The sequence below is a fragment of the Pantherophis guttatus genome, chromosome 5, assembly GCF_059756535.1.
Source record: "Pantherophis guttatus breed Tessera chromosome 5, ASM5975653v1, whole genome shotgun sequence".
Taxonomy (NCBI): domain Eukaryota; kingdom Metazoa; phylum Chordata; class Lepidosauria; order Squamata; family Colubridae; genus Pantherophis; species Pantherophis guttatus.
The window spans coordinates 6120835-6139262 of record NC_142067.1 but is presented as its reverse complement, the minus strand read 5'-3'; positions in this window follow the sequence as shown (position 1 = coordinate 6139262).

Below are 18428 nucleotides of genomic sequence, written 5' to 3'. Positions count from 1 at the left end.
GGCCAACCAGGAGTGGGATTTGGGGGTTCTCCAAACTGCACAGAATCTTAGCTAGAGGTTCTCCCGAACCCTTGCGAACCGCCAGCAGCCCCACCCCTGGACCTGGGCATTTTATGGCCTACTGCTCTGGATGTTTTCTACCCTGTCGATTGCAGAAACATTCACCCGGGGACATTTATTTATTTATTTATTTTAAAGGACAGGCGTAAATTAAACCTTTTGTTTGTTAAACCTGGAGTAGGATATATATATATAAAATTATATTTTAAGGAGCTGTATTAACGCACTGATGATTTAGGATTAAAATTCCATTAGCAAACCATGGAAGCTGTCATGGAAAGAAAGAAAGAAAAAAATCTTAAGCAAAAAAAACAAAACAAAACCAGCGATAGCAAATTAATTCACGTCGACCACAGCCCTTGCGCCACACAATTGCATAAATAAAATTCTCCGGTTATTGGCTTCGTCCCAGCTCTTAGGTTCACACAGTGGGCACCTTTTACATTTAACATTCTGCTTGACAAGCTGGATGGACAGAGCTACATAATTATATTTGACAACCTGAAAGCTCCACATCTTAGCAACACATTATAATACACAGACGCATTTGGTAACCGACTTTAAAAAAAAACATAAAGCAGAACCCCGATGTGGAACAACGTTATTTTACAACTCGTGCCCTGTTAAAAAAAAAAAAAAAAGAATAGTAAACTTGCTAGCCAATCATCGATAGGCAGTCCTTGACTTGCAATGATTTATTTAATGACTAGTTACAACGGCACTGAAAAAAGGTGACTTATGACCATTTTTCAGGCTTATGACCGTTGCAGCCATGGTCCCCCCATGGCCATGTGATCAAAATTCAGAGGCTTGGCAACCTCTCCCTCCCTCCCTCTCCTTCTCTCTCTCTCCCTCCCTCTTTCTGTCTCTCTCTCTCCCTCCCTTTCTCTGTCCCACTCTCCCTCTCCCCTTTCCCTCCCTCCTTTTCCCTCCTTCTCCCTCCCTCCCTCTCTCTCCTTCTCTCTCTCCCTCCCTCTTTCTGTCTCTCCCTCCCTTTCTCTGTCCCACTCTCCCTCTCCCCTTTCCCTCCCTCCTTCTCCCTCCCTCCCTCTCTCTCCTTCTCTCTCTCCCTCCCTCTTTCTGTCTCTCCCTCCCTTTCTCTGTCCCACTCTCCCTCTCCCCTTTCCCTCCCTCTCTCCCTCACTCTCTCTGTCCCTCCCCCTCCCTCCCTCCCTCTCTCCCTTCCTTTCCCTCCCTCTCTCTCCCTTTCTCTCTGTGTCACTTTCTCTCTCTCCCTCTTTCTCTGTCTCCCTCCCTCTCTTTCTCTCTCTCTGTGTCCCTACCTCTCTCTCCCTCTTCCTTCTTTTCCTCTCTCTCAATCTTTCTCTCTCTCTCTGTCCCTCCCTCTCTCTCCCTTTCTCTCTCTGTCCTTCCCTCCCTCCCACCTTCCCTCTTTCTCTCCTTCTCCTTCCCTTTCCCTCCCTCTCTCCCTCTTTCTCTCCCTCTGTCCCTCCCTCTCTGTCCCTTTCTCTCTCCCCCCCTTTCTCTCTCTCTCTCCCTCTCTCTCTCCCTCCCACCTTCCCTCTCTCTCTCCTTCTCCCTCCCTTTCCTGCCCTCTCTCCCTCTTTCTCTCCCTCTGTCCCTCCCTCTTTGTCCCTTTCTCTCTCCCCCCTTTCTCTCTCTCCCTCTCTCCCTCCCACCTTCCCTCTTTCTCTCCTTCTCCTTCCCTTTCCCTCCCTCTCTCCCTCTTTCTCTCCCTCTGTCCCTCCCTCTCTGTCCCTTTCTCTCTCCCCCCTTTCTCTCTCTCTCCCTCTCTCTCTCCCTCCCACCTTCCGTCACTCTCTCTCTCTTCTCCCTCCCTTTCCCTCCCTCTCTCCCTCTTTCTCTCCCTCTGTCCCTCCCTCTCTGTCCCTTTCCCTCTCCCCCCTTTCTCTCTCTCCCTCTCTCTCTCCCTCCCACCTTCCGTCACTCTCTCCTTCTCCCTCCCTTTCCTGCCCTCTCTCTCCCTCTTTCTCTCCCTCTCTGTCCCTCTCTCCCTCTTTCTCGCCCTCTGTCCCTTTCTCTCTCTCTCTCTCCCTCTCTCTCTCTCATAGAAAGGCAGATACTAATAGTATTGGATTGGTGAGAGGCAACTTGAGATCTGCAGAAGGTAATATGCATATGGTATTTGCTTTGCATTCTCAAAAGCCGTTCTCTGTTTGACATCTTGTCACCTGGCGTGGTACTGCTTGCTCAGGGCACTTTACCTAATCACCTGGAGACTTCTTTGCTGTTCAGCATCAGAACTGAAACAGCACCTTTGACCACAAGCAGATGCTCAGCTTTTGCCTCGATGAAAGGAAGAATATGACGGCTCTTCCCTTCCCTGCCTCTCCACCTTCCCCTGTCGCTGGCCTTTAATCCAGTAGTTGTTAAATTGGTGGTAATTACTCAAGGGGGTAATTTGGACGTATCCTGGGCATAACGGAGCAATTTGTGAGTGCAACATCCAGTTTGGGACTCTTATGTAAAATAACAGAGTGTGGTTGCTGGGATGGAAAGGGATTATTTTGTTATTTGAGACTTGGAGAAAGGGGTACAGGTACCATAGTCTTCGACTTACGACCCCTATTGAGCCCAAACTTTCTGTTGATAAGACAGACAGTTGTCAAGTGAGTTTTAGCCCCAGTTGTTAAGTGAATCATTTGCAGTTGTTCGATTAGTAACATGGGTTTTTTTATGTTTTTTTTTTTATTTGATTTATATGCCGCCCTTCTCCGGAGACTCAGGGCAGCTTACAATGCGTTAAGCAATAGCCTTCATACTTTTTTGTATATTTATACAAAGTCAGCTTATTGCCCCCACAATCTGGGTCCTCAATTTACCTACCTTTGAAAGGATGGAAGGCTGAGTCAACCTTGAGCCTGGTGAGATTTGAACTTGCAGTAATTTCAGGCAGCAGATGTTAATAACAGTGTTTAGTCCACTGTACTACAGGCTCTTGCACTTAACATGATTGTTAAGTGAATCTGGCTTCCCCGTCCACTTTGCTTGTCCGAAGGCCGCAAAAGGGGATCATGTAACCCCTGGGACACTGCAACGGTCATAAGTATGAGTTGGTTGCCAAGCGTCTAAATTTGGATCGCGTGACCGCGGGGATGCTGCAACGGTGATAAGTGTGATAAGCGGTGATAAGACACTTTTTCCGTGTTGTAACTTCGAACGGTCAGTGAACAAATGGCTGTAAGTTGAGGACTATTTGAATTGGTGTACGAACGTGGAGGATAAAAGGGAAGGGGGTTTAAGGATTTGAAAATCCTTATTCAAAATGGTTAGGTTAGAAAATATTGAGAGTTGTTGGTTCGTTAAGCAGGGGGTTGGACTAGAAGACCTCCAAGGTCCCTTCCAACTATTCTATTCTATTCTATTCTATTCTATTCTATTCTATTCTATTCTATTCTATTCTATTCTATTCTATGAAAGAGCCTCGGTGGTGCAGCGGACTAAGTGCTGTTATGTAGAACTTAGCTGCCAGCTGCCTGCAATTACTGCGAGTTCAAATCTCACCAGGCTCAAAGTTGACTCAGCCTTCCATCCTTCCGAGGTAGGTAAATTGAGGACCCGGATTGTGGGGGCAATAAGCTGACTTTGTAGAAACACCGCTTTTGGGGGGCCAAAAGCCCTAATAAGCAGGTATATACAAAAGAATGAAGGCTATTGCTATATGTGCATTGTAAGCCGCCCTGAGTCTCGGGAGGAGGGCGGCATATAAATTGAACTACTAAATAAATAAATAAATAATATTTTAATTCAGTTCAGTTCTGTTCTGTTCTATTCTATTCTATTCTATTCTATTTCGACTTATTTCAGGATTCAAAAAAATAGGGGTCTTATTTTCAGGGAAACTATCTATCTATCTCTATCTATCTATCTATCTATCTATCTATCTATCTATCTATCTATCTATCTATCTATCTATCTGTATTCTTTCTATATTGTCTATCTCCCATCTATCTACCTCCCATCTATCTATCTGTCTGCCTATATCCCATCTATCTATATCCTCTCTATATCTATATCTTATCTATCCATCCATCCATCCACATTCCATCTATCTATATATCCTAACTATATCTTTATCTATGTCCTTTCTGTCTGTCTATCTATATCCCATCTATCTATATTCTATCTATAGCCATATATCTTATATATCCTTCCTTCCTATCTATCTACCCTGCTTCCCCCAAAATAAGACATCCCCTGATAATAAGCCCAATCGGGCTTTGGAGCGCATGGCAATAAGGCAATTTCAGGGTTCAAAAAAATATAAGACAGGGTCTTATTTTCGGGGAAACACCGTATAACCTTATCGCACATGTGAATGGGGTTACATTCTGGTGGGTTTTCCTTTCCTGTCCAGCCGTCTGCCTAGCTGAGCTCCCGCATTCCCGCATTTCCTACCTTCAAAGGGCATCGCAATCGCCTGCCATCTGTTTTCAACCATCATCGTCTTTACGAGGGTAATATAAAGGCTGCCAAAATGTAGACCCAGGAGATTGCTGCAGCCTTGAATCAAGCAGCAATCAATTTATTTATTTATTTATTGAATTTATATTGCCACCTATTCACCCATGGCAACTCAAGGCGGCTAACATTTAAAACAATAAAAACTAACAAAATGAATCAAATAAATGAATATACCATAGTGTAACAAAATGACGTTACCTAGTTAGGTTCTCCTCCTCCTCTTCTTCCTCCTCCTCCTCTTCTTCCTCCTCCTCCTCCTCCTCCAACCTCACTCTCTTCTAGCACTGATTATGTTACCGAGCTGGGTAACGAAACGTCTACAAGAAAACAAGGAAGCGCAGAGAGCACCAAGGGCCCTACAGGTCAACCCAAGCTACCAATATTATCTTCTATCGGTTGTCTAATGTAAACGTCTCTTTTTACAAACACCGTATCGTCTCCTCCTACTTCGATACTAAGCCTGGAGGGGAGATTGTTTAGAGTTTTTAAAGACATGGTCCAGGATCAATACCATCAATGTAAACATTAGTTCCTTTTGAATAAGCCCAACATTAAACGAACGAGTAACGCAGTTTGCTCTACTCCTTTAGGGTTCTACGTCAAAAAATTCTGCTGTTTGTAGTTTAAAAAGAAGAAGAAAGGGGGGGAAAAAAGACAACTAGGTTTATAATTCTTTCTCCTGCGTGGCTTTTAACCTTTGGATTAAAACACGGTGTCTTTTTTCAGATGGAGTAGAGGCAAAAATAAGGAACCTGGGAATTCAGGAAAAGCATCTTTGGCTTGGGGTTCTGTAAAGATGCAGCTTTGAATAAACGCAGTTTAATAGAAGAGCATAAATGAGAAATTAAACAAAACACCTTTGCACTTAAATGCTCTGTAAATAAACACAGCTCACCTCAAAGGTCAAAAAAATTAAGTCTGGAAGCCTTAAAAGTGACTGTTTAAAGACAAACAAAACCACTCGAAAATAAATTCCTTGGCACCCATCTAGCTTTTTAATCCCATCGAAATTTGCATTTTGGGTTGGAAGAAGAAGAAGAAGAAGAAGAAGAAGAGGAGGAGGAGGAGGAGGAGGAGGAGGAGGAGGAGGAGGAGGAGGAGGAGGAGGAGGAGGAGGAGGAGGAGGAAGAAGAAGAAGAGGAAGAAGAAGAGGAGGAGGAGGAGGAGGAGGAGGAGAGGAAGAGGAAGAGGAAGAGGAAGAAGAAGAGGAGGAGGAGGAGGAGAAGAAGAGGAAGAAGAGGAGGAGGAGGAGGAGGGGAGGAAGAGGAAGAGGAAGAGGAGGAAGAAGAAGAAGAAGAAGAAGAAGAAGAAGAAGAAGAAGAAGAAGAAGAAGAAGAAGAAGAAGAAGAAGAAGAAGAAGAAGAAGAAGAAGAAGAAGAAGAAGCAGCTAGCATTTTCCAAATAATGTTAGGCTAGGTCCAGATCTGACTGGAACTCCATTTTATTGAGATAAGCTGTAATAATTTAGTGCAGTGTTTTCCAACCTTGGTAAGGTTAAGACGTGTGGACTTCAACTCCCAAAATTCCCCAGCCAGCATGCTGGATAGGGAATTGTGGGAGTTGAAGTCCACACAACTTAAAGTGACAAAGGTTGAGAACTACTGATAAGGGAAGAATTAAACTTAGTTTCTTGCCTCCAGAAGTTGTGAATGCTCCAACACTGGCAGCAAGGATCCCACAGTTGTTCTCCCCCCCCTTCTTCCTCCTCCTCCTTTCTTCCTCCTCTTTCTCCTTCTCCTCCAACTCCACTCTCTTCTAACACTGATGATATTACCTAGTGGGGTAATGAAACATCTGCAATAAAACAACCCAGCTCAGAGAGCTTCAACCCCGAGCTACAAATATTCTCCTTTATTGCTACCGTCTCCTACTTTTGACTTTGTCGTGCGTTTGCCAGAAATGCTAAGGTCATCTTTGACAGCATCAAGAACACTGACCGCTCGGGAGCATTGAAATCTTGTCATTTCAGTGACCCCTGCTTTCGGCAGTCTGGCGTTCTTTATTACACTAATATTTATTGATCATCAGCATTGATTTTGTCGAGAGTGCAATCCACGTGGGACGGAAAACAGGGGAATATCGCAGCTTCTCTTCAGGGGCCAAAATGTTCAGATGATGAAACTGGTGCATCTTTTTGGAAATAATAAATCCCTTCCGAAGGGATTTATTTATTTATTATTTATTTATTGGTTCGATTTATATGCCGCCCTTCTCCGGAGACTCAGGGCGGCTTACAATGCGTTAAGCAATAGCCTTCATACTTTTGTATATACCTGCTTAGTAGGGCTTTCGCCCCCCCCCCAAGCGGTGTTCTTTTTTATATAAAGTCAGCTTATTGCCCCCACAAACCGGGTCCTCATTTTACCTACCTCGGAAGGATGGAAGGCTGAGTCAACCTTGAGCCTGGTGAGATTTGAACTTGCAGTAATTGCAGGCAGCTGGTGCTACTTAACAGTGCTTTAGTCTGCTGCGCCACCAAGGGATGCAGGTAGTCCTTGAGTTATGACCACAACTGAGCCCAAAATTATGTTGCTCGTTGAAACATTGGTTCAGCGAGTTTTGCTCTCTTTTGTGACTTTCCTTGCCACGGTTCTTAAGCGAATCACTGCGGGTGTTAAGTTAGCACCACGGCCGTTAAACGAATCTGTCTTCCCCGTTGACTTTGCTTGTCAGGAGGTCGCAAAAGGGATCATGTGACCCCCCCAGGACACTGCAGCCGTCGTAAATACGAATCAGTGGCCAAGCGTCTGAATATTGACGCTTAACCATGGGGATGCTGCAATGGTCGTAAGTGTGAAAAACGGTCATCAGTCGCATTTTTCAGTGCCATTGTAACTTTGAACGGTCACTAAATGAACTGTCGTAAGTCGAGGACTGTCTATATTTGGATCCAGTGAATAGAACTAATTGGTTGATTTTAATTTTGCTTTTTTTCCCTATCATTGCTTCATCTCTACCCAAATCTATCTATTTTCCTAACTCCGGAATCCTATATGGAGGTACAGATAGTCCTCGACTTACAACTTTTCATTAGAACAGAACAGAACAGAACGGAACAGAACCAGAGGTGCAAACCGGTAGCGGAGATCACGGGTCGGCCCGCCGATCAGCCCCGGCTCTATACCGTCCTATTTAGGCATGGTTTTGAGGGTGGGCGTATGCACGGAAAATGCATGTGCGAGCAAAGCGCATACACGGATGGCTGGGCACATGCACAGAAGATGCGCATCCGCAAAGCGAGCGTGCATGCACATGGCAAACTGGTAGCAGCAAAATGTGAAACCCACCGCTGAAGAGGAGAGGAGAGGAGAGGAGAGGAGAGGAGAGGAGAGGAGAGGAGAGAAGAGAAGAGAAGAGAAGAGAAGAGAAGAGAAGAGAAGAGAAGAGAAGAGAAGAGAAGAGAAGAGAAGAGAATGTGGACTAGAGACTAGAGCCGTGATGGCGAAGCTGCACGAAGTGGCACGCAGAGCCGTATCTGTGGGCACGCGAGCATTGCCCTAGCTTAGCTCCAGCACGCATGCACGCACCGGCCACCTGATTTTCGGCCCTTCCAGGCCCACCAGAAGTCAGGAAACGGGCTGTTTCCGGCCTCCGGAGGGCCTCCAGGGAGAGTGGGGAAGGCAGTTTTCACCCTCCCCAGGCTCCTAGAAAGCCTCTGGAGCCGGGGGAGGGCAAAAAACGAGTCTTCCGGGCCCACCGTGCCATCGCATGCCAAAAGCGGGGGGAGCACAGGGGGTTACATGCGCATGTGCTTGGTGCATTGAATTATGGGTCTGGGCACGCACATGTGCAAACCCCCGGCACTCCCCCCACTATCCTATCCAGGATAGGATAGGGAATAGGATAGGATAGGATAGGAAAGGACAGGATAGGGAATAGGATAGGATAGGATAGGATAGGATAGGATAGGATAGGATAGGATAGGATAGGATAGGATAGGATAGGATAGGATAGGATAGGATAGGATAGGAAAGGACAGGATAGGGAATAGGATAGGATAGGATAGGATAGGATAGGATAGGATAGGATAGGAAAGGACAGGATAGGGAATAGGATAGGATAGGATAGGATAGGATAGGATAGGATAGGATAGGATAGGATAGGATAGGATAGGATAGGATAGGATAGGGAATAGGCTAGGCTAGGCTAGGCTAGGCTACGCTAGGCTAGGCTAGGATAGGCTAGGCTAGGATAGGATAGGATAGGCTAGGCTAGGCTAGGAAAGGACAGGATAGGATAGAAATAGGATAGAAAATAGGATAGGATAGGATAGGATAGGATAGGATAGGATAGGAAAGGACAGGATAGGGAATAGGATAGGATAGGATGGGATAGGGAATAGATAGGATAGGATAGGATAGGATAGGATAGGATAGGGAATAGGATAGGATAGGATAGGAAAGGACAGGATAGGGAATAGGACAGGATAGGGAATAGGATAGGATAGGATAGGATAGGATAGGATAGGATAGGATAGGATAGGATAGGATAGGATAGGATAGGAAAGGACAGGATAGGGAATAGGATAGGATAGGATAGGATAGGATAGGATAGGATAGGATAGGATAGGATAGGATAGGATAGGATAGGATAGGGAATAGGCTAGGCTAGGCTAGGCTAGGCTACGCTAGGCTAGGCTAGGATAGGCTAGGCTAGGATAGGATAGGATAGGCTAGGCTAGGCTAGGAAAGGACAGGATAGGATAGAAATAGGATAGAAAATAGGATAGGATAGGATAGGATAGGATAGGATAGGATAGGAAAGGACAGGATAGGGAATAGGATAGGATAGGATGGGATAGGGAATAGATAGGATAGGATAGGATAGGACAGGACAGGATGGGATAGGGAATAGGATAGGATAGGATAGGATACGATAGAATAGAATAGAATAGAATAGAATAGAATAGAATAGAATAGAATAGAATAGAATAGGATAGGATAGGATAGGATAGGATAGGATAGGATAGGATAGGATAGGATAGGATAGGATAGGATAGGATAGGACAGGACAGGACAGGACAGGATAGAATTCTGTATTGGACAAGTGTGATTGGACACTTAGCAAATGTCTCACTTATCAACATAAATGTTGGGCTCCCTTGTGGTCATAAGTCGAGGACTACCTCTATAACGCTTATATCCAGTCAGGGGCTCTTCTGTTGTAAACGGACGATCCAAATTGCAAAGTTCAGAGTCCGGCAGCAATTCCAATCAAATGCGTATTCCACGCGTAGATAAAAATTCATTCCCCCCCTCCTTGTGCATATACATAAATCTTCATTTCCATTCAATAATTGCATAATACTAAAATAAATTGGATTCTTTAGAGGTGTGTGGATACACGCATATACATTTTAATGAGGTCAGAATGTACTCTTGTCTCCAGGACAGGAGAAATATGGAAAAATTTAGCCGCCCTTCTCCAATTCATTCATAGGATCGTTCATTACATCTACAGTATAAAGTACCCAGCGACTTCTTTTCTCTGCAAAATTGGCGCTGTGAGCTGAGTAGCGTTGGTGGTTTGCGTAGTTTTCTCGGTGGCGGCAGCAGCACAAAAAAAGAAAAAAAGGGAATAAAGAGAGTCGAAAGGGACTTTGGAGGTCTTCTAGTCCAGTGGTCACCAACTGGTGGTCCGTGAGAAAATTTTGGTGGTCTGCAGAAAAATCATTTGCATTTTTTATATTGCACTAAATCAGGGGTCCTTAAACTACGGCCCCTGGGACGGATACGTGCAATGAACGTTTGTGTTGCTGCAGAGAGTCTCCCCCTTTGGGGTCTTCTTGTGGGGGTCGGAGAGGGGCAGAAATTCCGACTTGGGGTCTGCTTTGGCCTCCTGGTGGGGGGCTTTGGGCGAAGGCTGGAGGGAAGGACCGCTGGTGGCAAGGAGCCGGAGGGCCTCGTTCCAGTGGGACAGCATCGTGGCTTGGAACTGGCTGACCATCTCAGCCCGCTGAGCCTCCAGACGCCGGTACCTGGCCTTGGATTCCCGCAGGTCTTCGCTCTGCTTGGGAAACTGCGTTATCTACTAAGCAGCCCCTTACTCACCCCAGCAGAAATTCACTCCTTTACAAATTCTATGGCAACTCCACCTTCACATTTTCCTTCCTTCCTTCCTTCCTTCCTTCCTTCCTTCCTTCCTTCCTTCCTTCCTTCCTTTTTCTTTCTTTTTTCCTTCCTTCTTTCCTTTCCCTTCCTTTCCTTCCTTCCTCCCTCCTTTTCTTTCTTTCCTTTCCTTCCTCCCTCCCTTCTTTCATTTTCTTTCTTTCTTTCTTTCTTTCTTTCTTTCTTTCTTTCTTTATTTATTTATTTATTTATTTATTCAATTTATATCCCACCCTTCTCCTAGTGGACTCAGGGCGGTGCACAGCCAGAACTAAAACACATATCAATACAAAATTTAAAATTATTAAAACAATTAAATAACTGTGGCCCAAAAATTTCGTTTCCTTCCTTGTTTTCCTCCCTCCCCTCCCTTTTTCCTTTCCTTCCTTCCTCCCTCCCTCCTTTTCTTTCTTTCCTTTCCTTCCTCCCTCCCTTCTTTCATTTTCCTTCTTTCCTTCATTTATTTATTCATTCATTCATTCATTCATTCATTCATTCATTCATTCAATTTATATCCCGCCCTTTTCCTAGTGGACTCAGGGCGGTGCACAGCCAGAACTAAAACACATATCAATACAAAATTTAAAATTATTAAAAGAATTAAATAACTGTGGCCCAAAAATTTCCTTTCCTTCCTTGTTTTCCTCCCTCCCTCCCCTCCCTTTTTCCCTTTCTTCCTTCCTCCCTCTTCTTTCCTTCCTTCCTTTTTTTCCTTTCCTTCGTCCCTCCCTCCCTCCCTTTCCTTCCTTTTTTTCTTTCTTTCCTTTCCTTTCCCTTCCTTCTATTCCTCCCTCCATCCCTCCTTCTTTTCTTCCTTTCCTTCTTTCTCCCTCCCTTTCCTTCTCTTTCTTTTGCTTTCTTCCTTTCCTTCCTTCCTTTCCCATCTCATATCCAAACAACAATTACAGATCGTCCTTGATGTACGACCACATTGGGACCAGAGTTTCCATTGCTAAGCTAAGCGAGGGTGGTTATTAAGTGAGTCGTAACCAAGTTTGCAACCTTGTCGATCTGGTTGTTAAGTGAGCCACTGCAGTTGTTTAAGTGCATCATGCAGTCAGTTCATTGACATCATTGACTTTGTCTGGGAAGGTAACAAATGCTGATCACGTGACCCCAGGATGAAGCAACCATCATAAGTACCTGCCAGTTTCCAAGAGCCCAAAGTTTGGTCACATGACCATTCAGGGAACTGTGGTGGTTATATAAGCATGCAGACTGGTCGTAAGTCACTTTTTCAGGGCTGCTGTCATTTTGAGCAGTCATTAAACAAGCGGACCATGCAGGGGTGAAATGCTCCTGGTTCGGACCGGATCGCCTGATCCGGTAGCGATGGTGGCGGGTGGTTCGGAGAACCAGTAGCAAAAATCCCTGCCCCCCTCCCCCATTGCCCAGCTGAGCCGCGCAATCATCAGAGGCTTTTTTTTTTATTATTTTTAAAAGCATTTTTTTCTACAATCTCTTTGGCTGAAAAAATGCTTTTAAAAGTAAAAAAAAAAAAAAAGCCTCTGATGATCAGGCAACTCAGCTGGGATCATCAGAGGCTTTTAAAAGCATTTTTTCTACAACCTCTTCGGCCGAAGAGGTTATAGAAAAAATGTTTTTAAAAGGGAAAAAAAAGCTTCTGCCGATCAGGCAAGTCAGCTGGGATCGTCCGAGGCTTTAAAAGCATTTTTTCTACAATCTCTTTGGCCGAAAAAATGCTTTTAAAAGTAAAAAAAAAAAAAAAAACCGCCTCTGATGATCGTGCGGTTCAGCTGGGATCATCAGAGGCTTTTAAAAGGTTATAGAAAAAATGTTATTAAAAAGAAAAAAAAGCTTCTGCCGATCAGGCAAGTCAGCTGGGATCGTCCGAGGCTTTAAAAGCATTTTTTTACCTCTTCAGCTAAAGAGGTTGTAGAAAAAATGATTTAAAAGTAAAAAAAAAAAAAAAAAAGTTGGCCACGCCCACTCAGTCATATTACCCTCCCACACCAAACCACGCCCACAGAACCGGTAGTAACAAATTTTACGTTTCACCACTGGGTCCGTGTAAGTCAAAGACCCACGTGTAGAACATGTAATTTTACAACGACGTTAAAAGAGTGGCAGGCTATTACAAAATATTTGCCTGCAGCTTTGTTTCCTTTCGCTCGTTCTTTTCTCTTCTTGGGTTTTCGATTTAAGCAGGCCTGCTGCCACCTTCAATAGATTAATTGCTCAGATGAATCAATTTAAACCACTTTCATCCATGAGAAAGACACACCCGTTCCCCTAACCAGCCCTGATTAGCAAAGGTGCAATTAAACAATTCGTAGATAGAAAGTGGGATAGAAATGAGACTTTTGCTTCTGGGCTGTTTATATGGCAATATTTCTCGGTTCCCTTGATAGCTGGAGACGCGGTTTCTGCCTGTTCTGAGTGTAGGATCTCTTCCTCCCCACAATCTGTCTGAAAATGCACCATTGCTGGTTATTCATTTCTCAAAAGCTGACGATTTAAATTTGGATAGCAATAGCAATAGCGCTTAGATTCATATACCGCTTCCCAGTGCTTTTGCAGCCCTCTCTAAGCAGTTTGTAGAGTCAGCCTCTTGCCCCCCAACAATCTGGGTCCCCATTTTACTCATCTTAGAAGGATGGAAGGCTGAATCAACCCTGAGCTGGTCAGGATCAAACCCTTCCTCCTTCCTTCCTTCCTTCCTTCCTTCCTTCCTTCCTTCCTTCCTTCCTTCCTTCCTTCCTTCTTTCCTTCCTTCCCTCCCTCCCTCCCTCCCTCCCAATAGCACTCAGACTTATATACTGCTTCACAGTGCTTTTGCAGCCTCCTCTAAGCGGTTTGTAGAGTCAGCCTCTTGCCCCCCAACAATCCGGGTCCCCATTTTACCCACCTCAGAAGGATGGAAGGCTGAATCAACCTTGAGCCGGTCAGGATCAAACCCTCCCTCCCTCCCTCCCTCCCTCCCTCCCTTCTTTCTTTTCCTCCCTTCTTCCTTCCTTCCTTCCCTCCCTCCCTCCCTCCCCTCCCTCCCTTCTTTCTTTTCCTTCCTTCTTCCTTCCTTCCTTTCTTCCTTCCTTCCCTCCCTCCCTTCCTCCCTCCCTCCCAATAGCACTCAGACTTATATACTGCTTCACAGTGCTTTTACAATTCTAAGCGGTTTGCAGAGTCAGCATTTTGCCCCCAACAATCTGGGTTCTCATTTTACCCACCTCGGAAGGATGGAAGGATGAGTCAACCTTGAGCGGGTCAGGATCGAACTCCTGGCTGTGGGCAGAGTTTGTCTGCAATTCTGCATTCTAACCACTATGCCATCACGGCTTCCTCCCTTTCCTTTCCTTTCCTTTCCTTTCCTTTCCTTTCCTTTCCTTTCCTTTCCTTTCCTTTCCTTTCCTTTCCTTTCCTTTCCTTTCCTTCCCTTCCCTTCCCTTTCCTTTCCTCCTTCCTTCTTTCCTGCACAATATCACTTAGACTTATATACCGCTTCACAGTGCTTTTACAGTCCTCTCTAAGCAGTTTACAGAGTCAGCCTATTGTCCCCCAACAATCTGGGTCCTCATTTTACCCACCTCGGAAGGATGGAAGGATGAGTCAACCTTGAGCGGGTCAGGATCGAACTCCTGGCTGTGGGCAGAGTTTGTCTGCAATTCTGCATTCTAACCACTATGCCATCACGGCTTCCTCCCTTTCCTTTCCTTTCCTTTCCTTTCCTTTCCTTTCCTTTCCTTTCCTTTCCTTTCCTTTCCTTTCCTTTCCTTTCCTTTCCTTTCCTTTCCTTCCCTTCCCTTCCCTTTCCTTTCCTCCTTCCTTCTTTCCTGCACAATATCACTTAGACTTATATACCGCTTCACATGCTTTTACAGTCCTCTCTAAGCAGTTTGCAGAATCAGCCTTTTGCCCCCAACAATCTGGGTCCTCATTTTACCCACCTCGGAAGGATGGAAGGCTGAGTCAACTTTGAGCTGGTCAGGATTGAACTCCTGGCTGTGGGCAGAGTTTGTCTGCAATTCTGCATTTTAACTACTGTGCCATCACGGCTTCCTTCCTTCCTTCCCTTCCCTTCCCTTCCCTTCCCTTCCCTTTCCTTTCCTCCTTCCTTCTTTCCTGCACAATATCACTTAGACTTATATACCGCTTCACAGTGCTTTTACAGTCCTCTCTAAGCAGTTTACAGAGTCAGCCTATTGTCCCCCAACAATCTGGGTCCTCATTTTATCCACCTCGGAAGGATGGAAGGCTGAGTCAACCTTGAGCTGGTCAGGATTGAACTCCTGGCTATGGGCAGAGTTTGTCTGCAATTCTGCATTCTAACCACTATGCCATCACGGCTTCCTTCCTTCCTTTCCTTTCCTTTCCTCCTTCCTTCTTTCCCGCCCAGTATCACTTAGACTTATATACCGCTTCACGGTGCTTTTACAGTCCTCTCTAAGCAGTTTGCAGAATCAGCCTATTGTCCCCCAACAATCTGGGTCCTCATTTTACGGACCTCGGAAGGATGGAAGGCTGAGTCAACTTTGAGCCTGGTGAGATTCGAACTGCCAAACTGCAGTCAGCCAGCAGTCAGCAGAAGTAGCCTGCAGTACCGCATTCGAATTTCAAACCACAGCGCCACCGTGGTTCATTTTAAGTGGTACCTCTTAAAATTCCCTTCATTGGGCCTGATCAGGTTAATTCTGGATGGGAGACCACCAGGAAATTCCAGGACCTATAGGGTAGATCAGGAGTCTCCAAACTTTTTAAAAGTCATAGACTTTAACTTCATGGCTGGCTGAGGAATTCTGGGAGTTGAAGTCCGCATGTCTTGAAGTTGACAAGTTTGGAGACCCCTGGATTATAGCAGCCACTACAGGAAGTCCTCGTCTTACAATAGACTTTCAGGAAGAAATTGGACTCACCATTTGTCAGAAATGGTGTTGGATCTCCTGCTCGGGTGGGGGTTGGACTAGATGACCTATAAGGTCCCTTCCAACTCTGTTAATCTGTAATCTGTAAAAACAGTTGATTTAGTGCCACTTCAAAGTTACCACAGCACTGAAAAAAGTTATTTATGGCACTTTTTTCACACATATGACCATTGCAGCATCTCCATGGTCATGCAATCAAAATTCAAATGCTTGTCAACCGATTCATATTTATGACGCTCGTAGTGTCCCGGGGGTCATGTGATCCCCTTTTGCGACCTTCTGACAAGTCAAAGGGGAACCCAGATTCACTTAACAACCGTGTTACTAATTTAAGAACGGCAGTGATTCGCTGAACAACTGTGGCAAAGAAAGGTCGTAAAACAGGACAAAATCCACGTCATAAATTTTTCACTCAGCAACAGAAATATTGGGCTCCATCGTGGTCGTACGTCGAGGACGACCTGTAGTTTCCAAAAGGTAGGCATGACTGGGTGATCAAAGACCCACCCCTTTGGAGTGCACCCTGTACAGGTAGTCCTCAACTTACGATGGTTCATTTAGTGACCATTCAAAGTTTACAACGGCACTGAAAAAAACCTGAATGTGTGACCATCGCCTTGGTCATGTCATCAAAATTCAGAACCTTGGCCACCGATTCATATTTATGACATTTGCAGGGTCTCACGTGATTCCCTCTTTAGTGACCTTCTGAACAAAGTCGATTCACTTAACAACCGGGTTTAACTAAGTTAACAACCGCGGCGATTCATTTAGCAACGGTGGCTAAAGGAAGGTCGGTAAAACCGGGGCAAAGCTCACTTTTAAACAAACGTTCTCACTTGGGGCAAGGATCCATTTTGGCCTCGATTGCGGTCGCAAGTCGAGGACTACCACCTGTCGTCACTAAGGAGAACGAGTGGAACTGTGGAAATGTGTTACTCCAAGAAACAGTAGGTGGCAGCCATCTCTGCTGGAAGAGGCCTTCCTTTCTCACATTCAACAGGGAAAGCCTCTTCTTGAAAAGAGGTTCTCACCGGGTCACCATTCCAGAATAAATATGGCATGCGAATTTTTTCCAAGATGTAGAAAAATTCACTCTTCAAAACTCCCTTTCTACCTATAAAGGAGAATATTTATAGCTCAGGGTTGAACTGTGGGGTCCTTGGTGCTCTCTGAGCTTGGTTGTTTTCTCATAGACGTTTCATTACCCAAGTAGGTAACATCATCAGTGTTTGAAGGGAGTGAAGTTTGTTGAGAGGAGGAGGAGGAGGAGGAGGAGTCCTTGGTGCTCCCTGAGCTGGCTTGTTTTCTTGCCAATGTTTAATTACCCTAACTAGGTAACGTACAGCAAACTCCACTCCCTTCTACTACTGATTCTGTTACCTAGTTAGGTAATGAGACGTCTACAAGAAAGGCACCAAGCTCAGAGGGCACCAAGGATCCGCATTCCTCCTCCTCCTTCTCTCCACAAAACCCCCCTTTTTTACAATTGATGATGTTATCTAGTTGGGTAATGAGACGTCTCCAATAAAACAACCCAGCTCAGAGTCACCAAGGACCCCACGTTCCTCCTCCTCCACCTCTTCTTCCTCCTCCTCTTCCTTTTTTCCACAATCTACACTCCCTTCTAGCACTGATGATGTTACCTAGTTGGGTAATGAAAGATCTGGAAGACAACAACCAAGCTCAGAGAGCACTAAGGACCCCACAGTCTTTCTCCTCGGCCTCCTCCTCCTCCTCCTCCTTCTTTCTGCAATCTCCACTCTCTTCTAACACTGATGATGTTACCTAGTTGGGTAATGAAAGGTCTGTAAGAAAACAACCAAGCTCAGAGATCACCAAGGACCCCACAGTCTTTCTCCTCGGCCTCCTCCTCCTCCTCCTCCTCCTCCTCCTTCTTTCCGCAATCTCCACTCTCTTCTAGCACTGATGATGTTACCTAGTTGAGTAATGAAAGGTCTGTAAGAAAACAACAAGCTCAGAGAGCTAAGGACCCCACAGTCTTCTACCACTCCTCGTCGTCGTCTTCGTCCTCCTGCTCTCCATTCCCTTCTAGCACTGATGATGTTACCTAGTTAGGTAATGAAAGGTCTGGAAGAATGCAACCAAAGTCAGAGAGAGCACCAAGGACCCCACAGTCCTCCTCCTCCTCCTCCATACAAACCCCACTCCCTTCTAGCACTGATGCTATTACCTAGTTGGGTAATAAAACGTCTACAATAAAACAACCCAGCTCAGAGAGCACCAAGGACCCCTCAAACTCCCTTGGAGCAGTCCCTAAGATTTCCTTCTGCCCCTTTGGCAGAGGAGGGTTTTCTCTGACCCTTCTCTGTGGGTCTCCTGCCTGGAAAGGGGGCTGGACTAGAAAACCTCCACAGTCCCTTTCAACTCTGTTACGGATAATCCTTGACCATTTATTTAGCAACCATCCGAAGGTACAAAGGCACTGGGGGGGGGGAATACCATTTTTCACACTTACAACCTTTGCAGCATTCCCGTGATCAAAATCCAGACGTTTTGGCAAATGACTCACATTTATGACCGTGGCAGTGTCCTGGTGCCACGCGACCCACCTTTTGCGACCTTCTGACAAGCAAAGTCCACGGGGAAACTAGATCCCCGCGCGACTAACTTCACAACTGCAGAGTGACTCCCTTAACAACTCCGACAAGAAAAAGTCATAAAATGGGGCAGAGCTCACCGAACAACGGTTTCGCTTAGCAACGGACATTTTGGGCTCAATTGTGGTCGTAAATCAAGGCTATCTATGTTCTATCCAAATAGGTAGGTGCTGGCTTGATGCGCTCTCAGTTTTGCCCAGTGGTGAAATTCAAATTGTTTTTACTACCGGTTCTGTGGGCGTGGCAGGGGAAGGATACTGCAAAATCTCCATTCCCACCCCACTCCAGGGGAAGGATATTGCTAAATCCCCATT